This window comes from Alligator mississippiensis, chromosome 2 (assembly GCF_030867095.1).
Source record: "Alligator mississippiensis isolate rAllMis1 chromosome 2, rAllMis1, whole genome shotgun sequence".
Lineage (NCBI taxonomy): Eukaryota > Metazoa > Chordata > Crocodylia > Alligatoridae > Alligator > Alligator mississippiensis.
In genome coordinates, this window is record NC_081825.1 from 269,624,198 (window position 1) to 269,651,281 (window position 27,084).

The window sequence follows — 27,084 nt, forward strand, 5'->3', positions numbered from 1 at the left end:
AATCTCACCAATCACAAAACAGCCAATGGCCAATGGTAAGGTGTTCAACTGTGATGTGGAAGACCAAATTCCAAGCCTCTTCTCAAATTAATATATAATTATTATTTTTTAAAGTACATTTCTTCACTGGGAGTGTTCCTCCTTCAAATAATCAATTGACTGGTGGTTAGTGCACTCACCCAGACTATGGAAGACAAGGACAGAGCAGGGAAGAACCTGAATTTTGACTTCATGCACCCCCAGACTATTTGCTGTTCTGCAGTTGGTCAGAACCTTTCTCAACCATTTTAGCCAGAAATTCCATCATTATCAAAACTGGTACATATGTTGCTCTGGGGAAAATCATGGTTTTGACAAATCAATATTTTTCAGTGAAAAACATGTTCATCTGCAAAGTCTCAACAAGTTGTATTTGTGACTAATTAATCTTACTACTTCCTTCACTTGCATGATAATAGCATTCCTACTTGCTATCTCCCATAATTTTTTTAAAAAGTAGTTGTTTAATAAAAGGAAAAGGAAATACATTTAAAATATAATATTTTTATGAACAACATACAATTGTAGAACTCTTAGCCAGAGGAGATTACTGAGACAAATAGTTTTGAAGACTTCAACACATAAATGACAACATTTATAGACAAACCATCTCTAAAAACAAGGATACAGGCTATTAATCAGGCTTCAGGCTTCAGGCCATACAATGATCACCAGCTAAGGTTAGGAAAAAAATTCTCCTGTTGTGGCAAAAAGTTGTCTGTTTTGCCACAATTAGGTTTGTTATGGGGTTTTATTTTATTTTTTTTCTAGTATTGGCAATATCAAAAGTTAACAGACTAGATGGACCATTAGACTTTTCTGGCATGCAAACCTCAATCAAAATAACAAATCAAAGTGCTTGCCATGAAAGGAAGAGTATAACATGTAAAGGTAAAGCTTACAAGGCTGGGGAGCTTTGATTACTTTTCCCTAAGGTTATTTGCTATGTGGGATATCCAGTCTTAAGGGAAGGCTCCATCCCAAGGGATAAAAACAGTAAACTCAGCATTTATCTTGTACAAAGATGCAACATTCAAAGAAATATTTACCAGAGAGCAGCCACAAATCAGATTAATGAAAAAGGGGCAGAGATTCTGCATATCAGAAGTGTCAAATTAGAGGTCAAAGAAAGTGAATTAGAGAAAATGCTCAAAAGTATAAAGTAAATAAAGAAAATGTGTTATATAAACACAGGAGAGTGGGAAAGTTAATGTGTGTTTCTGTGGTTTGTGATGGAAACTGCATTTATCTCAGTGGCTCTGGACTCTGCTTTGCTCCAGGGGAAGGTCCCACTGCACACCAGAGTTTAGTCTCATTCCTCAATCTCTCTGTTTTTTTACCCATCACTGAACGTGGTCTTTCAAAGAGAAAGAAATAACAGATTGTCTCCTTGAAGGCCCCAAAATGAAGAAGGCTAACCTCCGTGCATTTTCCCTGTGTAGTGGTTTGTGCTCTGATTGGAGCAGACATCAGGAAATTAGACCAAATGGTGGTGTTAAATCCATTAGCAAAGTGACATGCCCTTGTGAAAAAAAAAGATTGCAGAGCTTTTTAATGGTTTGGGCAAAGGAAAAAAAAAATAAATGTATAACCAGGACATTTAACTCCTTTGTGAATTATTATTCTAGTAAGTATTTGCTTAAAGTTTCACCATATGTAAAGTCTTGGCATATGCTGCAGTTCATGTGCTAAATTTATTTAACAGGCATATTCTTGAAACAAATAGTAAAAGTTCCAATTATGATCTGATCTGTTACATAAGGTTGAATTAAGAAAATTAATGAGATATTCATTTGCCACGGATGTCTAAGGAATTATTCCATGAATGCAAGGTTTTAAATACTTAGTATGCAGTCATTTTTAACAAGTTAAGCATATATGTGTAAGGTAGATATTTAAATAGCCTTCAGCTTTAAAAGAAATAGAAGAAAATCTTGAACCTTGTAATATGCATGCATGCATACATACATATTTTTGTAGAATGACTAGTGGAAGGACCTGTTCGTCATTGTTATTTTTGTAATTGCAGTGTTTGTTTATTTTCAAAGGACTTAGTACAACATATTTAGGTTAAAAATATTGTTTATTTTTAAGGAACATAGTACAACATATACATATAACATCCAAATGAATTATCTTTATTGTAGAACTCCTTTTTAAACCATGTTTGCAGTGTTTTCTGTTGGCATCAGTATATAAAGCCCTCTTTGACTACCAACTCTGGAGAAAGCCACATATAACTATCCAGGTGAAAAGCATTGTTCCCTTAAATAGTCACTGGAAATGCCAAAAAGGGTCAAGTAAAAAATAACCTGCCTATAATTTTCTTCGGGTGGTATTCAGTGATTTTAGATGGTTTAGAGTAGATAGGCCCAGCCATTCTTCGGGTATGAGTGAACATATAATAATGACAGTAGAACTGAATTCTGAATGGAGTGGTACCAGTTTACCTGAGCAGCAAAGGAATCCTAGTCAATGGAAGCCCTAAAATGGCCAAGGGAAAAATAAGCCACCTATAATTTTCCTTGGGTGGTATTCAGTGATTTTTGAAGGTTTAGAGTAGATAGGACCAGCCATTCTCAAGTTATAAGTGTTGTGAACATACAGACATACACTTCATTTTATATATAAAGATATACCATACATATTAAAGGTTTAAAGATGCAGGCAGACAGACATGCATTCATTGTAGCAGTTTAAATCACACAACCCTTGCCTACAGTGGGCGCATCTACATAGAATCATTGAGAATCAGGGTTGTAAGGGACATCAGGAAGTCATCTAATCCAATCTCCTACTCAGAGCAGGACCATCCCCAACTAGACCAATCCAACCAGGGCTTGTCAAGTCAGGCCTTATAAACCTCCAAGGATGGAGATTTCACCACCACCTCTTTAGGTAATCTGTTCTAGTATTTCACCACTCTCCTAGGGAGAAAGATTTTTTCCTAATCTCCAACATAAACCTCGCTTGCTGCAACTTGAGACCATTGCTCTTGTTCTGTCATCTGCCACCAAAGTGAACAGTCTAGCTCCATCCTCTTTGGAGCCACCTTTCACGAACTTAAAAACTGCTATTAAATTCCCCCTCAATCTTCTCTTCTACAGATTAAGTAAACCCAGCTGTCTCAGCCTCATCATAATTCATGTGCCCCAGCCTCCAACCATTTTTTTGCCATCCACTGGATGATTTCCAACTTACCCACATCCTTTCTATAGTGTGGGGCCCAAAACTGGACACAGTACTCCAGATGTGGCCTCACCAGTGCAGAATAGAGTGGAATAATCACTTCCCTCCTACTAATGTGACCCAGTATGCTGTTAGCCTTCTTGGCAACAAGGGCAAACTGCTCACTCATATCCAGCTGTGCACTGTAACCCCAAGTCCTTTTCTGCAGAGCTGCTGCTTAGTCAGTTGGTCTCAAGTCTGTACTGGTGCAGGACTTTGCACTTGTCCTTGTTGAAACTTGATATTTCTTTTAGCCCAATCCTCCAATTTGTCCAGGATGCTCTGAATCCTAGCCCAGCTCTCCAGAGTATCTACTACATTCCTCAGTTTAGTGTCATTCACAAACTTACTTAGAGTACAGTCCATCCCATTTTCCAGATTGTTAATGAAGATATTGGACAAAGTTGTCATGTGTATATGTGAAACAATTAATATGTGCATATTAATGCAATACAATACCCTTCAGTGTATATTGCATCAGTATTTATTGCTTCTGGATGGCACACTTATATGTGCTTCCAGAACTTCAGAACATTTTGCTGGGATGGAGCAGCTCTGGCTGGCCAGGAGTCTGGGGGGGTCAGCCTGCCAGTCTGGGACTGGTCCAACACAGCTTATTGTGCTTTGGAGAGGCTGGCTGAGGCATGATGGTGCTTCAGTGTGGGGCTAGATGGCAGGCAGCACCCATACTGAAGCATTCTCATGCCCCAGCCAGCCAGGTCAGTGTCTACATGTGCACTGCTGAGTATGAAAAACCTCTGCAGCAGGATAGTACTAGTATTGACAAGACTACTGCTGCGGAGTTTATTAGTTTCCTGTGGCCTAATACGGTCATACATGTAGACACCAAAATGTTTACTTTGGATCTAATTAGTCTACTTGGCAGCAAATCTCTCATGTAGACATGCCCAGTAAAAGGTTATCAGTCACTCAGTGCTTGACACCCATTGCCAGCCCATGAGTAACTTTTGTAGATTAGACATGGATTGGTGCTTATTGTTATTTTCTTAATTCAGGAAGCTTTTATTGTTGTTGATTTGAAAATCCTGTACAAAGGAGGTCTTGTTTCTTACTTTGGTCACCATGCTTTCCTTGGTCTTTGGTCTCCATACACTCCACCAAAGAAACAGCACATTACAACTCACACCATTATAATTAATGTCATGCCATCAAATTAAATGCAGTGCCTAATGGCTGGTCTGATTTAATGTAGCAGAATGTTACTGCTTCCAGATAATAGAGTTACTCTTTTAATGCAAGTGGTAGAAGTTAGGTTATAATGATGAAACTTGTGGGTAAAATGTCACTAAAGATCCATGCTTTGGGAAGGCGGGCATTACATTTCCTTTTGGTACTACAAGAGCTTGAAAATGATTTGTTTGCTATGCTGTTAGGTTGATGTTTGGTTGATTTGTTTTGCATTTTTGAGGGATTTAACAATGTTTTCATGTGCAATTGTTTGTTTTTAAGCTAGAGGATAGTGGGCGAAAAAAAAAGCTCATAATTCAGTAGGATGTCTTTAGGATGAAACATTTTGCTTGAACTTGGAGACCTAAGACAAAGGTGGATTTGCAAAGCTGAATGTTACTGCTTCCAGACTGAAGGACCCTCCTGCCCCAGCCGGCCCCTCTGAGGCATAAGCAAAATGTAATCTTGTTTGAAATTAGTGAATGCTGGACTAATAGAAAAAAAATTAGAAGTGCATACAGGTAGGTAGAAGTATCCCATTCAGTTTGTTGATGTGTGTCTCTTTTTGGAAACTGGTTACAATAATAAAGCTTGTCCCCAACTAACTCTTTCAGAATATTTGTTAGAAAATTGATGACCAAAAGATACACATAAGCAAGTGTCACATATTTCTCAGGGGGACACGTGCTTGAGACCATAAGATTTGTACAGCTTCTTCAAGTATCTCCTTGAAGCTAGTCCCGATTTAGTCTCTAGAGTGGGTGAGCTCCTGGCTGCTTGGATTTTAGGATCTGGTCTTTTGGTGCCTGCCCACCCTGGTTATAGCACTTTGGTGGCAGGGCACCTTTGGTGCCTGCCACTTTAAGAGCAGCAAACAGGCAGCAACCAGGTGCCTGATGAGGGCAGGCATTTTGGCTCAGGTATATAAATTGCGCTGCAGGAAGGAAGGAGGGAACATCAGGCTGAGAGGCTGCCCCAGCCAGAGTAAGGAGTATAAATTCATCATGGGGCCACAGAAGGGAATTGGTGAGGTTTTATTCACCAAGGTGCCCCCAGGGGTTACAAGAAATAATGGCCACAAGCTAGCAGAGAGCAGATTTAGACTGGACATCAGGAAGAACTTCACAGTTCGAGTGGTCAAGGTCTGGAATGGGCTCCCAAGGGAGGTGGTACTCTCCCCTACCATGGGGGTCTTCAAGAGGAGGTTAGATAGGCATCTAGCTGGGGTCATCTAAACCCAGCACTCTTTCCTGCCTATGCAGGGAGTCGGACTCGATGATCTATTGAGGTCCTTGCCGACCCTAACATCTATGAATCTATGAATCTAGGAGGTAAGAGCAGGAGCTATGGGGTGGAGGTGACCCCTTGTCCTGGGTAAGACATAAAACAGCACCCTGCCAGGAAGGGCTCCTAGCAGAACGGGAGCCCCCAGGAAATGCCCGGCCAGTTACCTCCCTGGTGAAAGGTGAGTTCAGGTGACTTAATAACCCCAGCCACACATCTGTGGTGGTGTTCTAATGAGCAGGGGGAGCCCAGTGCTTAATTAATGAGCCCTGAGGTTGAAATCAGGCTGGAGAAGAAACCTGGGGCTTCACCCAGGTGGCAGAGGAAAGCCTGGGAGCATGAGTAGAGAGAGGGGCGAGTAGAGAGAAGGAAGCAGTGACAAGTAGAGAGACCCCCCCTGTGAAAGGGGCAATGAATAGAGTGACCCTGAGTGTGGGTGAATGAGAAAGCCCAGTGGGGGCATAGTGGTCTGGTGAGGGGCTAGGAGTGAAATAGGCCTACAGTCATACAGTTGCTCAGTCAACACTCAGGTGAGGGCAGCGGGAGATACCCAACAGGCTGCACTGAGGCTGACCAAGGAGAGGAGAGCTAAGCCCGAAGCTTGGTGAGGCCGGGTGGCATAAGTGTGGCCCCTGAGAGAGGGAGTGTGAAAGAGGCTGGTGAGAGCCAGCAGAGTGAGTGGGACCCCAGTGAGAGAGGGGTAGCGTGCGAGTGGCCCTCTGGGGCTGTAGAAAAGAGCTACAGCTGTGTGTCCAGTTTGCTATGGTCATAGGATGGAGAAGTAACACCAGAGTACGAGACCCATGTAGGGGTGGTCAGAGCAGGTATTAGGCACTTGTCAGCAGGGCGAGTAATGGGTAGCCTCCACCTTTGTAACAGCTCTCTCGTGTGTTTCCATCAAGGTGTGGCAGGCGAGCAAAATGGGTGGTTACCCCAGGAGCAGGGCAGCCAGCAAAGACCTGATGAAGAGGCCACCCTGTTATGGCTCCCCTCAGACATCTTCTGGCTTAGCTATAGGATTTTTCCTCTTCAAGGAGACGAAATGCACCCAAAGTTCCAGATGCAGCAGTTAGCTTTTCTCAGAACATAAAATGTGTTGTTACACAGAAATATAACAAGCAGTTCTTCCATTGCAAAGCTTAAGAAGTCTGTCAGGAAGAAAGAGCCTCATCTGTTCTCTCTCAAGCCTCTCAGGCTGCTCTCCTGCTTGTCTCTTCCTTGTCTTTGGGTGTTTCCCTTTTCAGGATCTTCTTTGAAATGAATTCTCTCTCTCTCAAGCTCCTCCTTGCCACTAGAAACATCAAAGAATCTCTTCAGGTCCTTGTCTGGAGTCCACTGGATGCATCAATAGAGGTCAATTAACTCTTTGTTTCTTCATGGCTCCTTAACCACTAATGGAGCATTTGGACCAGTTTCCACACCTCTTGTTCAAACACAATTAATCCTTTATTCCTCAGTGTATAAACTAGTTAGGGAAATGGAGGCATGGAAAGTTAATATAACATGAACACATTTAAACCAGAAATGTTAAAACAAAGCCATAATCTGTCCTACAAAAAATATAAAACACTGCAAGTCCTTACATATTATGCAACAACACCAAAGTAGGGCAGACTTCTTCTTCAGAGGAAGACCGACTCTGAAGATCTTGGTCCCCCCATTTTACAAACACACTCATGCATACCCACATGCCCATGCATACATTAAAGGTTAATTTTACCATGGCAACTTATAGTTGAATTGCCTGCTATATGAAACCTATCTAAAAGGCCTGGCATGATCCAAAGATCATCTATTCAGATGCAGCTTTTGCCTAGGCATGACTAAACTGGTGGTTCATGAAGTATGGTCCATAACTTTTTCATAGTGTGTCATGCTTTTCAGTTTTATTCAAGAGGTATGCTTTTGGGTTGAAGAAACATAAAAATGCGTATCAAAAGGAGGAAAATATCCTATCTGTTTCATTGAGAGTAGACAGTGATTGCATTGTTCAGAATGAAAGAATTTGCCACAAAAAAAGAATTCCAAAACCCATGGCAATGCTCATGTGTATAATGCTACATATTATTGGGCAGCCACACTAGTTGGTACCAGCTGAAGCAGATCTGAAGTACAGTGCAAGCTTTCAATGCATGCTGTTCTCAGTTAAGAATAAAATATCCATTAATAGAAATAAGACCATAGCTTTTCTTTAGGTATCACAAAACCTTTCTGACACAATCATACCAATAAATCTTGTGGTATTCCAATATATTCCATGCACAAGAATGAATGGATAACATAATAATAAGCCATCACAAGGGAGATATATTTACTTGGCATTGTATAAGTAACATACCATAACATACTTGATATCTGAGTCTGAATTGTTCTAATAACATATAAACCAGTAGGGCATTTATCTCAGGCGCTTAGCTTAGCCAGTGCATGTATGCAGGCATGTGCACATGTGCACACTCACATACATACAATAAAGACACAGAAGTCTGCAGATGGCTACAATTTTCTTATTGTCTGAAATTGAATTTGAATGTACAGTCCGCCAGCTGTATTTGGATAGCTTTCCAGGGTCTGGAGATAATTTATCAATTGAACTTCAAAGGCATCTTTGGACTTTCAATGTTGCTCATTATTAAGTAGACAAATATGTAATAGTTTAAATATAATCATTTTCCTTTCAAATAAAGATCAACTAGCTCCAAATAAACGTACAGTTTCTGAATTAGCCTTCATTTCCAGCTTCTTGTTTCCTTAATCCTCTCCTATGTGCAAATGATCAGCAAAATTCTTTGGGTTTCATAGGTTTAATGATTACAGAAGGCTAAGCTGGAGAAAGCCCTGTTGAACCACATAGATAGAAAATTCCAGGCATAGGTTTAGGGTCCTAGGAAAGTAGAGCTGGAAAGGACCTCATGAGTTCATCTAGTCCAGCTCCCTGTTCAAGGTAGATTGTAATATTACAATCTGTCTTGGTAACAGGATGCCTATATCTGTGCCACAACTGAGAGGGAAGTGTGCTTTGCTCCAGGAAGGAAGTAATCTACAATATATTACTGATTCACAACTTTTTTTTTTTTTCCCTTATGGACCTTCAGGTCTTCTGTCCCATATGTTAAAACAATTTTGCTGAAATCTTGTCTAATCTTGCTGAAACAAGATTCTGCACATTACAGACCGCTACCTTGGAAGACTTTATTTACCCTGAAGAAACTACTTTCCCGAACTATACTGGGTGCATCTACATGAGGTGCTAACTGCGCAGTAGCCTAATAGCACTGTTTGGTTGTGTTAATGCCCACTGTACCTCACAGGACCTTTTCTGCAGTGCTACTGCCTAACTGGTCAGTCCCCAGCCTGTAGCAGGGCATAAGATTGTTCCATCCTAAGTGCAGGACTGTGTACTTGTCCTTACTGAACCTCATGAGATTTTATTTTGGTCCAATCCTCCAATTTGTCTAGGTCTCTCTGAATTCTAGCCCTCACCTCCAGCATATCTACTACTCCCCCAAGCTTGATGTCATCTGCAAACTTTCTAAGGTGAACTCTGTCATCTTCCAGGCCATTGATGAAGATATTGAACAAAACTGGACCCAGGACTGACCCCTGGGACACTCCACTTGATACTGGCTGCCAATTAGACATTGAGCCATTGATTACTACTGTCTGAGCCCAATGATCCAGCCAGTTTTTATCCACTTTATAATCCATTCATTCAGCCCATACTTCCTTAGCTTGCCTGTGAAAATGTTGCAGGAGATCTATCAGAAGCATTGCTAAAAATCAAGGTATACCTCATCCACTGGTCTCCTCACATCCACAGAGCCAGTCATCTCATCGTAGAAGGCAATCAGGTTGGTCAGGCAAGACTTGCTCTTGGTGAATTCATGCTGACTGTTTCTAATCACCTTCCTCTCCTCCAAATGCATAGAAATTGATTCCTTTAAGATCTGCTCCATGATTTTTCCAGGGATTGAGGTGAGGCTGACTGCTCTGTAGTTCCCTGGATCCTCCTTTTTCCCTTTCTTAAACATGAGCACCACACTTGTCCTTTTCCAATCATCTGGGACCTCTCCCAAATGCCATGAGTTTTCAGAGATGATGGCCAGTGGCTCTGTAATCACATCAGCCAACAGCATCTTGTCCAACCCCAGGGACCTGTATAAGTCCAGCTTTTCTAAATAGTCCCTAACGTATTCTTCAACAATCTAATCACCCAACTCCAGTTCAAGAGCTAAATGAAAATTCTGAAACTCACAATAAAAACACAAGAGCTACAGACACTACCTAGACAGCAGGCAATCCACATGCAGTAGTCCTCTTGCCCTGCTACACATGTAGGCAAAAACTTAGAGGAGAATGTGGCTGGGAGGATTGCATTTCCATAGAAAATGGGCTCGAGGAAACAGAAAAAAAACAAGAGTATGGATCAGCATTGGATTTGGAGGTTGGAAAAGCAGGATTTATAACCCCATTTTCAAGATCATAAAATGCAGATTTGGGTATCTAATTAGCCAAGTACTGTAACATCTGTGGTTACATTTCTAGGGAGTCCCAGTTTTCAATATGATGCTCACTAGAGTTGTAAAACTTCTTGGTGATAGTGGATACAGAACATGTTCCCTCCCCACATCCACTCAAAATATATAGTTTTTGATACACACTATAATAATTCTAGGCCACATCAACAGTGATCACCTCACTGCTTCCACTTAGCCACTGCAGTGCTTAAAAAACTAGGTTTCTGGCCTAACTACTATGTAAAAAGTTAAACATTTTCCAGTTTTCATGTCAGCCCTCCTCTTGAAGCTGAGCAACTGAAGCTTGCATTTAACATCCATATTCACCCCATTGTGAGCAAAGGTTAAGGCTAGAACCTGGCGGCCATAGGTCAGAGAGACAGGTTCAAATCACATCTGGGTAAAGAGGCCTAGAACCTAGATCTCTTGGGTGAATGGCTTGACCACTATGCCTTTGGGCTGAAACAGTTGAGGGCATTTCTCCTTCTCCTTACCAGACCAGAATTTCAAGATATATGCTTATGTATGCACATACAGTGGCAAAACACAGGGGGTGCACACCTGTCAGCCAGTATTCCCCATTTAAGTAATGGGCACAGGGGCAGGCAGGAGCGCTGGTGCCCCCCTGAGAGCACCGGCTGGGAAGTGGTGGTACTTCCAGGTATGAGTGACTGGTGCCTCCTGAATCTGGAGGGGCACCCACAGAAGCCACTGATGGTGACGGCCCTGTCAGGGGGGCACCAGCCCTACCAATGGTATCAGTGTTGGCCATCAGGGGGCACCGGCTCTGTTAGGGCCGTGCACTCCCGTGCACCCCCTACCATTCACCTGTGCTTTCAGATGCATCCCTGGCACTTCCAGGTGCACTTCTGGCTCAGCATGATCGGCTGCAGGGAAACCCGCCCCTCCTGGGTCATTGACTGGCCACTGGGGGGACAAGTGCCTTCCCGACTCAGCAGGCACCAGTCACCCATGCATATATATGTCATGTATCTGCCCCACCAGAGCAAAAGCTACTGTGCATACTCAGTAACTTGTTTTTACACTGCACACAGAGTAGGATCACTAATTATGAAAGTGCCACTGTCAGTTACCGAGCCAGTGAAATAAGATTCTGCCCAGAATGCTCAACTAACTTGTTCTCCCAAGACCATAGAAAAGACATGGTAAACACAAAGTATCCTAACTCCCAGTTGCTTTGCAACAGACTTCATTAGATTAAAATTTATGTATATAGCACAATAATAAACCAAGTACCATAGCAATATTGTGCATATTCTTGTAATATATGTTAGCTGTCAGCATATGTGGCCTTATATAAAATTGTATGTGTATGAAATATTTCTCAGTACAAGCTATTCAAATGCAATTTTTTTTCTTTGACAGAAGAATTTTTAGATTAGACTATGAGGGAGAATAAGCCATACATGTTCTAAAAAGTGACTCATCTCCTGTTTCTGGAACACCCTGTGGAAGACCAGGAATGTACTTACGAACAGACAAACAAACCTCTCAGTAAAGGACTGCATCAAAATGGAACTGAGTGGCTGTGTCTACATAAGACACTAACTACACAGTAGCCTGATATTACTGTGCAGTAGTGTCGTGTGGCAAAAACCATGATGTAATGCTACTATACAGTACTATTAAGCTACTGCGCAGTAGCATCACAAAAAAGGCATTCGTCAGTACTACTGTGCAGTAACTCACATTACTGTGCAGTCATTTAGTACTTGTTTAAACAAGTACTAAATGACTGCACAGTAACGGCTGCTCAGTCAGCGTCTCATGTAGACACAGCCAGTGAGATGCAGGGGTACTACAAAAAGATGGTTGAAGATGCTGGGGAGCAGACAGTGGAGATCATATGGAAGTGAAAGGACTGGCACACATTGGTCAGAGGCAGGACCACCGCCAGAGAGAATGACTATGATGACAACAGAGACAATGATAGAAACAATGACAACTATTATGAATGAAAGGACAGGGAAACAGGCAGGGAATTGGCAGGAGGTGGAGAGAAGGGGAGGGCAGGGAGAAGGGGAAAGGAAGAGGAGCACTGAGGCAGTACTTTTTTTGATTGTGACAGTTAAAAGTGATAGTGAAGGGCATACAGGAGTGCAGGTGCACAGTGCGATCATTCTAAAAGGAACGAGAGTAATGTAAGTGTAAAGGCATGGCTCGGACGGTTGAGTAAACCATAGCAATTATGAGACTGATTGGAAGAAGTGTGTATACACACACACATATACATATATACACACACAGACACATATATATATATGATGATATATATATCATCAGACAATACTTTATGCAGTGTTATGAGTAAAAGGGTGCCAAGTCAAAATCCTTGGTGCTTTCCCTACAAGTCCCCAAAGGGTTTGTGTGTGTGTTTGCACAAAAGGAAAAGTTGCTTATGTATTCATGTTTACGCGTGGGAAGAATATTGACACATTATTAATGCTGGTGACATTTAGTTTTGACATTGCTGGGCTGAGAAGACTACACAAAGACCAATGGATTTGGAAAGTGGTCTGTGGCAGGATTTCTAGAGAATTATGGTGTGTGGGGTTGCATAACAAAGAAAAAGAATGAGAGGCCTCTTCGTCGTATCCTAAAAGTTTTGGCAAGCTGAATCACTACTGCTTTTTCTCCTCACACTGCATAATGTCCAAATTAACCAATGGTTGCAATTTAAAACTGGAGCTATTAGTTTTCTAAAATATATGAATAAAGGTCATTCCTCTTCCAGGTTTAGAAAATGACAGACAATTTCATTGCCCCATAAAAGATCAATGGTTAATATGGGAATCTAATTAGATCCTTGTTAGTTTTAACTTGCAATTTAAATAGAAAAGTATGTGGAATGGTAAAAACAGGCAGTGTGGAGCATTTAAACAGTTCATAAAATCAGTTAGCATTAGCTGTTGTTTATTATTGCTGTGACATGGCAGCCAAAACTTACATGATCTAGGGCAGTGCATCTCAACACATGGGTCGTGATAAAAAAGTGGGTTGCAAGAACATATAAAAGGGTTGCGAACAAACTTTAAAAATTGATTCTCTTTTAAAGGATAAAAATGTGGGAAACTGGCTCTTCCCTTACAGGCTGGCAGAGTTACAGGCTTCAGGCCCCCCCTACCCCACACATACCACACCCTGACCCACACACAGGGGAAGGGGGGTGGGGCCTGGGAGCAGTGGGTCAGAAGTGAGGAGTACTGGGTCAGGACTGGCTATTGATGTTAACAAATGGGTCCTGGTACAAAACAGGTTGAGAATCAGTGATCTAGGGCATAAACTCTCATCTCTGACTGTTGATTCCCAGCTTGCAGGCCATAAGTTGAGAATGTAGAACACAAATAATATAGATGTCTTGGCCTTTAAATACTCCTGGATTGTCAACTGGCTATCGATGATAAACTGATCGGCAGGCAGGCACTCCTACCCAAATCAAGGACTATCTGATCATCTTTGAGTTTTTGCTCCTTTTGTGGGGTGACAGGGGGCCATCACAAGGCTGGTCTCACAGTTGGTCCGCGCACTTGTCTAGGGCAGTGTGCCCTCTCTTGCAGATGGCATCTAAAATACTAAGCTGCACTGGCCCAAACTATTTACTAGCCTGGCTCCCTTCCTGAGCCATAATACTTGGCCTGTAGCCCAACTGCAGCCTCAGGCATCTGTAGACTTACCTGTGCCATTCTGCCCCCTCCATGGGGCTTCAGCTTATGCCTTCATACTAGGGCCTCCCACTTATGCCCTCTCACTAGGGCCTCCTACTTATCACTCTTGTGGGGCCAGCCAGTGTGTAGCCCTTCAGGTCACCCCTGCAACCCTACTTTGCACACCCCCGGTATAGCCTTTTAGGCCTGCCTCAGCAGACCCTACTCTGCACCCTTCATGCACAGCCTCTCAGGCCACCACTGAACACCCTACTCTGTGAGGGCCTCTACACATACTTTTGCCCCCTCTCATTGGAGCAACCCTTCTGCCTCCTCTCACTGGGACCGCTGGGGTCTTACACCCCCTAGGGCTCAGGTGCCTCTCCCTAGGCATGACTGGCCCCCGTGCCTGTCCCTACTTCTGGGTTACCCAGCAGGTTGTAGGGGCTAAGGCTATAAGGCATCCTTTATTCACCTTTCTCAAGGGAAGCAACTGGTGTGGCATTTCCTGGGGACCACCCCGCCATGGGCAGCCCCACCACACCATCCTATCCTAGCAGGGTGTAGATTTATGTCATGCCCCAAAACCAGGAGCCTCCTGCCATCCCCATAGCTCCTGTCCTCACCTCCAAGATGTTGTAAGCAGCAGCTCCAGACAGGTGATGTTCTCCCTACAGCTGCAGCTCAGGCCTGCTCTTATAGCCAGCAGCTGAGCCCTCTTCCCTAATGAGGCAGTCCCCTGCTGGCCAGGTGATTCCTGATTGGGGAGTGCACCAATCTGCAGGCTGTTCTGTTGCTAGCTCTAAGCCCTTAAAGTGGCAGCCACCAAAGGTGCTCTGCCACCTGGGGTAAGCAGTATATTTGGTATTTCAACTAAAATTATGTTAAACAGAATAACTTCTATCATAAAGACTGGAAAAATGTATACTTGCTTTGCTTTACCTTATATCATGGAATCAAAACCATGTAGCTGTGTGATGCAGGTACCAGCCACTGGTGATTTTTTGTTATTAAATCAAATGGTTAGAGGTTGTTGTCTAGGCACATAGCAATCTTGATTGCATCAAAACTGACACCATGGCATTGTGAGCACTTCCATGTACTTTGTCACTTAGAAGCACAATCAAATATTTCTTAGCATGAATTTTTTTATAGCGTACAGCTTTCCTCCCTGTTGCCTAAGTTAGACTGAGAGAGCTTCTGAGAAGACCTTTATGGTTTTCTAGACCCTACAGTGAAACCTGTTTATGAGCTGAGATTCAAAGCATTTCTGTAGCTCGAATAAGGTTCAGTTGTGCCTGTGTAACAAACCCTGTGCAGTGACATAACTGGACTATTCCAGCAGCTGATTGTTCTATTTTGGGTAATAATACAAAAAGACTCCAGGTCTGTAACACTAAATTGGATGCTTATTAAAAGAACTGTTTACAAAGGTGCCGCAACTGTGGTAGGTGTTCTTGCCATGTGCACACAGATGGACTTATTGCTGCCTTCTCCAAACTTTTTCTGCTCCTGCAACCTAATGCTCCACCCTTGAAGTTCCTTACTGGTTGCTATGTAGACTAGGAAACTGAATGTTTCTTGGAGATACGTTCTAGTATACCCCAACTTCCTCTTGCTTTAAAAGAAAGTATCCTCTGCCAGCCCTGTATTTCATGCACTTTATTTCCCCTGGAGGACTACTGCAGATTGGTATAATATTGAGTCAGTGTATGTGTGTTTATGTTTGGTAAAGCTTTTCTTCCTAGTCCTTATCTATCTGTATAAGAGAGTCTCTAGCCCTACAGAGGCTGCTCTCCCCTCTCTTGTGGTACATGTTGGCTTGGTAGCTGGCACAGCGAAGTACAAGTACAACTTGCACTCCCGTACTCCCCTATGCAGATGCACTAGGTAGGCCACAGTTTGGTCCACAGTAAACAATTATATCAATAATTCACAGTGGTCTAGTGAAAAACTTCAGATCATAAGTAACAAAGTCAATTACATTTTTAACGAGCCAGGTTAGCTTGGGCTCCATAAGGGACAGCACAGAAGGAAACAGCATAGTTTGCTAAATTTCAGAGGCTAAATTGGTGAGGAAAAAAAACACCTATGAGATTGCTACCAGCAAAGTAAAGTATGTGTATAAACACACAAATATATATATATATATACAAGAATACAATAGTGTCCTCTTTAAAATATTTTAAAGCAAGTTTAATTAAGAATAAAATCTTTGTTAATACAATAAAAATTGACAAAAGAGGCTTTTATAACTGCAATTTTCTGTTCCCTCTCAGAAGAGCAACAGGATTACTTGTACTCCTACATTTCCCAGCACAGAATGATAGTACTTCACAGTCATCTGCATACAAGGATTGCAGTTTCTTCTTGTATGGAATCATTTCACTGTTTTATATATATATATATATATATATATATATATATATATATATATACACAAGAATTGTTTTTATATCTAGTTAGGCAGCACCATACATTTGTCTGAAAGACATTTCTGTTCTTCTATTCTTAAGTTTCCATTGTTCTAGGCTGTTGTCAAGATCAGGTACAGTACAAGATACAGTACATGTTGACTCCCCAATCCAAAAATCAGGTACCCCTTTATAGCTGTGTCAACAGTTTCAGCCTTTGAAATTAACCTAAAACAAGACTCCAAGTCATACCTCAGTGAAAATCCTTACACATTCTGTGACTATCCATGCTTATAATATGGGATGGATTTTGTGGGTAAAATCACTTCTTTGGTTCTGATTGTGCCACAAATCTGGTGGCAGAAATTTCTTCAAATGCTTAGTGAAACAGATGAGGGCAAGCAACAAATAGCAATCAGCTGTGTGAGTGGGAGTGGGGGGGTGGGGAGGAGAAAGAGAGAGAGAGAGAGAGAGAACAAGCACAAAAACCAAAGCCAAAAGGAACCACAGCTGGCAAACAGAAGCATATAATGGAACTGCACAGGTAACTATGGATACTTAAAAGATGCCCATCAACATGTAAGGTACTCCACCTGGGAAGGAGGAATCCCCAGCACTCCTATAGGTTGGGGAGTGTCCTTCTCAGCAGCTCGGAGGCAGAGAGGGATCTTGGAGTCATAATTGACTCCAAGATGAACATGAGCCAGCAATGTAACGAGGCCATCAACAAGGCCAATCGCACCTTGTCGTGCATTAGCAGGTGCATGACTAATAGATCAAAGGAAGTGATGCTCCCCATTTATGTGGCACTGGTCAGGGCGCAGTTGGAGTACTGCGTCCAGTTTTGGGTGCCACACTTCAAGAGGGATGCAGAGAATCTGGAGAGGGTCCAGAGGAGGGCCACTCACATGATTAGTGGCCTTTGGGAAAGACCCTACAGGGGGAGGTTGAGAGAGCTAAATCTCTTCAGCCTTCACAAGAGACGGCTGAGGGGAGATCTTGTGGCCGCCTATAAATTTATTAGGGGAGGTCAATGGGGAATAGGTGATGCACTGGTTACTAGGGCGCCCCAGGGAGTGACTAGGAATAATGGGTGTAAACTAGTTGAGAGTGGATTTAGGTTAGATATTAGGAAGACATTTTTCACAGTAAGAGTGGCCAGGGTCTGGAATGGGCTTCCAAGAGAGGTGGTGCTTTCACCCAGCTTGGATGTCTTCAAGAAGAGGCTAGATAGTCACCTGGCTGGGGTCACCTGACCTCGGTCCTCTTTCCTGCCAGGGGCAGGGCGTCGGACACAATGATACATTGTGGTCACTTCTGACTCTACAATCTATGAATCTATGAAACATTTGCTAAGAAGGTATATACCTTACAAAGTGAATACATGACTCAGGTTATAGCCTTAATGTAGGTTCCATGACCATGAAGGAGATTGAAATGTATAATTATAATGGTCTATTTCTGGCTCAGATTCTAAAGATGTGTTGGTATGCCTTAGTATTTGTAGGTATTCCTGAAGTTATATCTGTTTTAGGCCAGTCACTGGAAAGCAACATTGTGATGGGGGCAGCTCTCAGGGCTGGGTCTCGTGCTGACCCTCCCACCTATCTCTATGGGGCAGTCCACCCCATCTCGTTTGCCACAACTTTGCTGTTCTCAAAAACTGGTGGTAAAATGCTGAAGACTGCCCATTACATGCCCCGATGCCAGGGGGCGATATTGTGACTCTGATCTCCCCTACACCATAGCCCATACCTCATAGATGGCATCACCATTCTTAGTGTCTCAGGCCCCACACTAGGACCCATGATCCTCCAGTCTGGACCCTAACTGGATCCCTCCTATCAGGCAGCCTACTTCACCCTCATTCTTGACTACCTAGCTCCCTGTACTCTTCACCCTCTTGGGTGTGCCCCCCCAGCCCCGGGACCCTTGGCCACACAGGCCCTGGCCTCACTTCCATGACCAATTGGAACCCCAGGCCCTCATCTCCGGGCACCCCTTGCGGTGGGCCCCTGGCCCTTTGGATCCTTCTGGTCCTGACCCCAGCATTGACCAGTTGAGGGTTCCTCAAGTCAGGCTTCTTGAGCATCTAGACCACTCTGTCACATGGGTCCACCTTCTCAGGTGTACTATGGGGTTACCCACTCAGTTTTGGGAGCTGGGGTTAAGGTACCCCAACCACCCTTTCACTGGGATGGTAACTGGCCTGGCATTTCCTAGGGGCTCTCATGCCACTAGGAGCCCCACCAGGCCACCCATCCCAGGCAGGGTGCAGTTTTAGGTCATGCCCAGGACCAAGAGCCTCCTAGCCATCCCCATTAGCTCTTGCCATTACCTCCTAGTTGTTCCTCAGTTAGGCAATATTTCTGCCTCCACTGGCAGCAGCAGACTACAGCCTTTATATACTAGGTTCTGGCTATAATCCTAGTTTATAATAAATATAAATCCTATATATATAACTGGCTATAATCCTAGTGAATGCCAGTTAATTATTAGGAATATTCTAAAGATGACACTGAGGTAGCTATTGACAGACTGTAGCCACTTCACAATTATAATCACATTCTTTTGGCTGGAGAGGTGTGTGAGAGAATTAAAATACGGGAACTATCATGAAGCCTCTTAAATACACCTACACACTACTCCATTCTTTTGTGACTATACTGAACCATTGTTTTCATGTGTGAATTTGTGCAGATGCTGATGTTATACAGTGCTGATCAGTTGGAAATCATACACTGTAAGAATGTCTATAGAAGAAGCTAACTGCGCAGTAGCCTAATAATACTGTATAGTAGTGCATCACAGCAGAAAAAGTGCTAATATGCTACTGCAAAGGATTATTAGGCTATTGCACAGTATTGTCACTAAAAAGGCTACTGCACAATGGGCACATCTACACATCACCCTATGTCATTGTAGTGACACGATACATTGCCATACAGCTCGCTCCAGCAATGTAGTGATTATGTAAGTCTACATATGATCGGCACCTACTTTGCTGTAGCAGTGTGCTCCCCCCCATTTCAGTGCATTGCTACGGCAAAGTAGCAATGAAATCTAACTGTGCACCATATGCATGATTCAGGCCAGCCAGTTACTGCACCATGCTTTAGTACTTGATTATACAAGTACTAAGCAATGCACTGTAGTTATGGCACATTAATGAACATGTAGACATACCCTCTATGACACAGACCTCTGTCAGACTCTGGCTTTTAGTCATTATTGAATATCACACAATATCCTGGTAGTTAATACATTCATTTAGAGAGATCAGTTCAAATAGTTGTTCCAAATTGAACAAGGTGTGGTTTGGAAAACAAATCACCCCTTTCCATGTGCATTGCAGTATTAGGTTAAATGGGGTAAGTTCCATCTTTCTCATACTATCACACTCTCTTTCTTGCAACATGCAAGTCCTTTTGTGGACCACATTTTCTGTGAGTAATTTTTTACTCTTGATATTAAAGCAGACTTGATTAGATACCTACTTTATTGCTTGCTAAGCAATGGTTTGTCAGTTTGAGCTGGTTTGTTTGGTAAAGTATGCACTACTCTAGATGTATGTTTGTGTATTTGTGCTTATGATCACAAGAACGAAGAGGAAAGGTGAGAGAATATGTCTATAGAACAAAGAATTAAAAGTGTGCTGCATTCTCAGATGCAGTGTCCATGTGCACATGTTCCAAAAGAGGGTGCACCATAGTACTATTAACATATTTTCTCTGTTACAGTCACTTCATTGTCATATCATGTATCAAATTAATTCCTAAGCAACCAGACCATAGACAAAGCTGTCCTAAAAGTGATTATATCAACTTCTTCAATGTTAGGGGGGGAAATAGAGGTGGATGAGTATATCCAGGTTATGGAACTTTTTTTCAGCCTCAATTACAATGAATACACTTAGGGCTGTTTTCTCATGAGGGCCTTAATGTATTCCCTGTCATGATCTCAAGGAGAAGAATTTCCTATTTCTTTTCCATCTGGACTAGGCAAAGCTTTGTGATGCCTGAGCTCACTGAAGGTCACTAATAATAAAGCTAGAATCTCTGAAGGTACAATAGGGTGCTCTCCTCCTTGGTTTCCATTTATTGATATGGTGCTTCCTAGAAAATAAAGTACCTTGTCTATACAACTGATACTTGATACCAGGGAATCTGGTGTTCAGATCTCAGCTTCTTTCCAGTCTCTTTTCTCAGGGGTACTGATATGTCTGGCATCTTTTTACTCCCTCTGCCTTACAGCCAGGAGGAGGCACTTCCTTTTTTTAAACTGGAGGAATCGTGGAGAATGAGAGAAAAGCTAAACACAACTCTTTCATTGCGCACTTCCAGCTCTTTCAGCAGCTGCCAAACCCACAATTAAAATAACCTATTACTCCAAAGTTCATTAAATATAATAAATCTTTAGAAAGCTCTCCCAGGAAATTGTGACTTTAAAACAAAGCTAGAGGAATTTTCTTATTCAACAAATTCATACACTTGTTTTCATATTTTTTTTATCAAAAAACAGTTTGACAGGAAGTTATCAAATTTGTTTTAAAATCTAATTTTAGATGCAGTGGGGAAGGGGAAACTTCAAATAGGATTGACTATTTTTACATATCTGTCACATGTACCTGCAGTGCAAACTTGGTCCTTCCCAGCCCCTCCCTCCAACACATATAATCTTTCTTGATTCTGATCTCAGTTACATTAGTGTGAACTCAGAATACTTTTAAACAATGGAGTTAAAGTGGCATAAAACTTATTTCTAGTGGTATTAATTTAATTTTCAGGAAAACAAAGGTTGCTTTAAAAGTCCTAGTACATTTTCTTTTCTACAGAAATCTTGAAGTGCATCTACGGATAGTTGACCCCCCTAGAAAGACATTAACTCAAATGAAAGAATTGTTGTATAATATTTGGGACATGGCTTATATGACTGTGTGCAGGCATAGAGAAGCAAAAAGGTGAGAGTGTCCTTTATTCAGAACTCTCAGAACATGTGAGAAAGTCCCCAACTGAATTGTTAGGTCAGAGGGGAGGGAGAAATGATAGCCCTTCACAACGAATCTTTGATTTTGGAGAAGAGTTTTCCACTCTTCAGGAACTCACCAGTTTTAAAGAAAAGGAGTTTCTTTCTCACTTGGAATGCTGGCGCTGGGATGTGTCAGGGCTACTTCCCAATCTGTGTCACCCATATATGAAAATAAGAAATTGTGGTGGGCTGAGGCAGAAAGACCTACAGAACCAGTCACAACAAACTGGGCCCCTCTTTATCCCTGGCCTTCTGTTTGGGCTGCAGACCAGAGAAAAGAAGCTATGTTAAGCAGTAACAGCCTATAGTGGGAGCCCCTCTTACCTGGTCTCCAGATCAGACATGTTTGTTTAAAAGGAAGGAACTACCAGCGGATCCAAAGTGATGAGTGAATCCCCTTATTTCACTAGTGATGTGCTATTCCATGGAGGTACTCAATACAGACGGGGACAGTTCTGCTATGCAAGAAGGAACAGTTGGGACTTTCCCTGAGTCAAGCCAGAAGGGGCACTGGCTTCTGTCTCAGTTATGGGCTCACACATTTACATCATTCCATACATTTAAAAAAATCCCTAACTTGGGTCCCTAGACGTGAGTCTATCGATCTTAGTACTTAAACCAGCTCTTCTTATAGGTGGAAGGGAGAAGTTATTTCTGGAACGGCTTCTGGTGGCCTATTCAAATATTTTACTGTACTAGCCTTTCCTTTGCCCCAAAGTGATTTTCCAGATTTGCTGGCTCTCTTTTGTGCTGTCCTAATACTCTTCATCTTGGCAAGGCCTTCCCTGCTGGCTCCTTATGTTTCTAATCCTCCTAAATGTAGATGTGTTTTTTCCATGTACAAAGGATTTTGCACCTCAAGAAATATATGGTATTTAGAAGAATGCATTCACACATCCTCAATTTTTAAACTAACACTAAATTTGATATCCCATGCTGGTAGGAACTAAATTAAAATATCATTTTTTCCTGTTGATAAAACTGCCAAAAAAAATTGCTGATGGCTCATTTAATACCTAAAACATAGTTCCAAATAACTTGTACAAAATCAAATCATAATTCCATGAAAAATAAGCAAAAAATAGATACAAATTAAGTACAGTTACCTTGAACTATAGCAAAATAGCAGTTGGAAGAAAATATTTTGGGTGAAAGCATTGTGGAACGTATTTTTTTTTTTAAGAAAAACTTTTTGACCTTTTAAAAATGTGCTGTTTCACTACTTAGTTTTGGCTTTCAGGAGAGATTTTGTTTGGCTTGTTAGAGTAACATAGTTTTGATTATGATAGCCAGAAAGACACCATGCATACATGGGGAATTTATCAAAATAACTCCAACAGTATGATTTCAATTAGCCATAGCCAGGGCCTAGATAGATGAGAGAACTGGAAATGGAACAACTGCAGTCAGGATATAAAGCCATTCACTTTTTTAGTCAGTAGTTCAAACTTGGCTGAAGTCATGTTTAGCAGTTAAAATTTCAGTACTATCTGATCTGCTCTGCTCAATGGTCTATATGTAATGTGTTACTGATTGCAATCCAGTTCCCTGTGGAACTGTATCCAAGTCACAACACACATCATTATAATTGACACTCAGTGTCACTCTTATTGGCAGACTCAGAAGAAAGGTCAAGGACTGAATGGAGCATGGAAACTAATTTCCATTCTTACCTCAATAGGTGGCTCCTGTAGAGGGTACAGTGGAAGGATGCATGAGAAAACCTGTCTTACTAGCTTCTGGAGGAAGACTAGCAGGGCTGTCTATACAGAAGCAGCTTGAGAAAAAAAAATGCCTCTCCTACTACAATTCTCCAAAAGCTACGGTAAAATAATTTGATCTTAGAATGGTACTAGCTGCAATTAACAATGTAGTTAATTGCAGCTAGTACCTCAAACCAGTATGCATTCTTAGAACTCCATGAAACACTTTGTTGCAAAGGCTTTTTCCTGAAATATTTAGTCTTTTTATGCAATTTATCCAAGAACTGTGTTTTCACTAATTTATTTAAAATTCATACAGTATTGCTAAACCAAAACATTTAAAAAAATCATGACTCATAACCATCAAACTCATAGTTGTCTTAAAAACTATGTGTTTATATAAACGTACATATAAATAGTATGTCTATATAAACACATACTATATAAAATGGTGTGTGTGTATTATAAAGTTGTTTTTATATGGGGGGTTGCCTTTTGATTTAATGAATTCGAACTACTTCATAAACGCAAGGACTAGAAATTATCTTTTTTTCTTTTTCAAGAAAAATCAAGATTTTCATGTATTTACATTACTTGAAAAGCAATTGTTTAAGGAACCATTATGAGTGCAGACAGAAGTTCAGGTCCCAGCTGTAACTCAGAATGATTTTTTGCAAAGTGTTCTGATTTACAATGTTAACCCAAACCAAGCAGAAGTTTACTCTTGGTTCCAGGGGGGAGGGAAATCTAACTGGGGCTGGGTGTCTGCAGCCAGGTTCCCATAGCAATGGCCAGGGCTCTCTGTTTTCAGATTGGGAAGGGAGAAAGGCAGCAGAGGGAGCTTGTTTTTGGGGCTCCCCAGCTGTTGCCAATGGGTGGGTGAATTGGAGCCCCCCAACTTGGGGGGGGGGCTCCAATACACCTGTCCCACCAGGCACGGCTGGTGAACTCAGACTGGTGGGGTGATGGAGCATCCCCCAGGAGCTGGGGAGCGGGGGTTGCAGTTGGCCAGGAGCAGGGTGGGGTTTGCAGCTGGCCAGGAATGTGGGGGGAGGAGGGAGTTGCAGCTGGCTGGACACTCCCACCTGTAGCAGGGAGGCTGCAAACCCCACCTCCCTCCCCGCTGCTGGCCAGCTGCTAACCTCCTCTCCCCCCACTCCCCCCAACTCCTCTGGGATGTTCCACTGCCCTATTAGTCTGAATTCAGCAGCCATGCCTGTGTCCCACCCTCTGGGGGGGGGGGGGGCTGAAAACCCCCCAGACTGAAATCCCTTTGCTCCCTTTCCTCCCTAACACTCTGAAAACAGTGAACAGCTATGAGCTTAGCAGACAAAAGTTGCTACATTTTGAAAATCCTTTTGTGATACCTTATGCAGTGAGGGGTTACATTGCACACTGCTTACAGACATTAAAAAGAGATATTAAAAACACTCTTTTGGCATATTGCATCTTTGAAAACTGTGTATTCACACTTCAATCCTTGTGGCTGGCCATCTAAATTAAAAAAAAAAACCAAAACAAAACAATAACTGTTTCTGTTCATGTACAAAATGAGAGGACCAAAAAAAGTCTCCCTATAATTTATCCATGAGTTGAATGAATTTTGGGGAAAAAATTAATAGGAATTTCATTGTCAGGAGTTTTTCCCATGCAAACACTTTCATGGAAACCCTGATATTTTTTACTTTCTATAGACTTACAGTAAATAAAAATCACTTTTGTATCTATACTCTTAAATAAGGGTTACATTGAGAGTCTACTCTCAATTCACAGGAGTAAGCACAATAGAGCTATATTACTTCTACTTCAGGTCACACTTGGCCTAGAGAAGGTACTACATGCCTCAGTACAATGCTGCCCTGTGAATGGCACTGGTGTGGTGTTGGCATGTCTATAGTGACAGAACTTGAATATTCAGTAGCCTTTTTTGAAGTTGCAGGAAATGGAGCAGGATTGTTCTCTGCAGAACTCCACATGTGATGACTCTTGGGGACAAGCAACAGCTGCCAATTGCAGTTCCTTTGCAATGACAGAATCCAATGTAGTCAAACCTTTTATACTTTTCTGGTATGTCTTTTATTTAGGTTAGCATTCATGATCCACTTTGTTTAATGATGCCAATAAAGGGAATGGTACAAGCATTGACATTTGTTCTTTGTCCATATCCATAAAGAGATCATTTCATAAGCCTTCTGAAGCTGTCTGTGTGCCATGGCTCGGTATGACGCGTGATTGTGAGGGTTCCAATGTTTTACCAGAAATAAAGATGCTGTTTTTGTTTTTTTTTTAATTTCAGTGTATTTGCTGAGGAAAGGAAGATTGAAAAGTAATGACATTCTTAAGGTTGTTAGGATCTAGTACACCATCCAAATAATAATGAAAGGTTAATATGGACGCGAAATGTATTTGGCTAGCAAGTGCTCCATTGTTGGACATAAATCCTCTGTGAACTGTGTATGGAGTTATGCACACAATTATCCTTATCGTTAGTTGGAATCAATGCCCTTACTTCTTGGCTTTCAGAGTTTACCTGAGAGACTCACAAATTTTCTGCTTCCCAGAATGCACAATTTTTGTTTTCACATAGATAAAAATCAACCCTCCTCTCTATTCCTATCCATTGCAACAGTAACATTAGCTAGGTCAGCTGTTTGATAAAGGTCTCAAGGTTTCTCATGATTAAAACTGTGAGAATTATAGGTTAACCACTCATATACCCCCTCACACAAAAAGAGAACTTGCTAGCAAACCATTTGTAATGGAATTAGGAACAAGGGGAAACTTACTATTTTCAGCCCTTTTAAAAGCTTGAACTTCAGGTCATTTTTGTGAAAGGTTTTTCTGAATCAACAACGCTTTTAATCTGAGTTGGAACATGCATGGCTTTTAGCTGTTGTGACTCATGGTTTGATGCAAAATTAGTTTCAACTGTGTTTGCTTTTGATTTTGTTCAACATAAAAATAAATATAAAGGATTTGATGACTATAACAGGATTCACCCAAAAGGTGGCTCAGATGCCCCAGGCTGCAGGCTTATCCTGCTCTTCTGGTTCCCTTAGGATCTTCTTCCCTTATGCTCACTTGCCATACCTTGGTATAACTTAGTCTCTGGGGAAGTTGCCCTAGAGCAGTGATTCCCAAAGGGCATAAGTATTCTGCAAAAAATGAGCAGGATCTGGCCCCACATGGCAGGATCCAACACATGGGCCAGTGATTGAAGTGTGCTACCAAAAAAAAGGGTGCCCCAGGTATCAAAAGTTTGGGAAACTGCCCTAGAATATCAGCAGGAGTCTGATGGTGCCATCCTTAGACCAGTCTAAGGCCCTGGCTATTCCCTTCTGCTCAAATTCTTGCTCCCTCATTGGCCCTACTCAGGGCCTCGAGGCTCCCCCATAGCTATACTCACACCTTGCAGGTCTTACTCATCCTCCATTCACCAGGCTTCCTATCCCAATACTAGCTCTGTTCCCTCAAGCTCCTGACTCCTTTCTCTGCTTCCACCCACCCATCACCCAAGTACTAGTCTCTGCACTGGCTTTAACCTATTTTTTCTGGCTTAAGCCTCTTTCTCACTGAGCCCCCCTGGCCCTTGCAGGGCTTAGAAATATGAAGTATAGTCCAAGGCACTCCAGTCCATGGCCCCCAAACCACCCTTTATAGCAACTCCCAAGGCACCAGTATCTATAAATGGATTCTTAATGGCATAGCCCCATTGGTTGAAGAGAAGCATTAACCAAAACCTTTAACACATCTGGGTACACTCACTAACAGGGAGAGGCTCCCCATACCCTACTAGCAGCTTCACCTCTCCATGTAGGACTTAAACTCCTCATGTTCTCCAAGAGAGCTTCTGTTTCCCTGCATAGTCATGGCCAGAGTGATGTATTTGCCCTGTATTGGTCAGCCCCTCCCCTGATGATCAGCTGACCCCTGCCTCTTAGCCCCAGCATAGGGGTTTCCCATTATCCCATCTATAGCCTCATTTAATTTCAGTCTGCTCTGCACAAGATGGATCTAC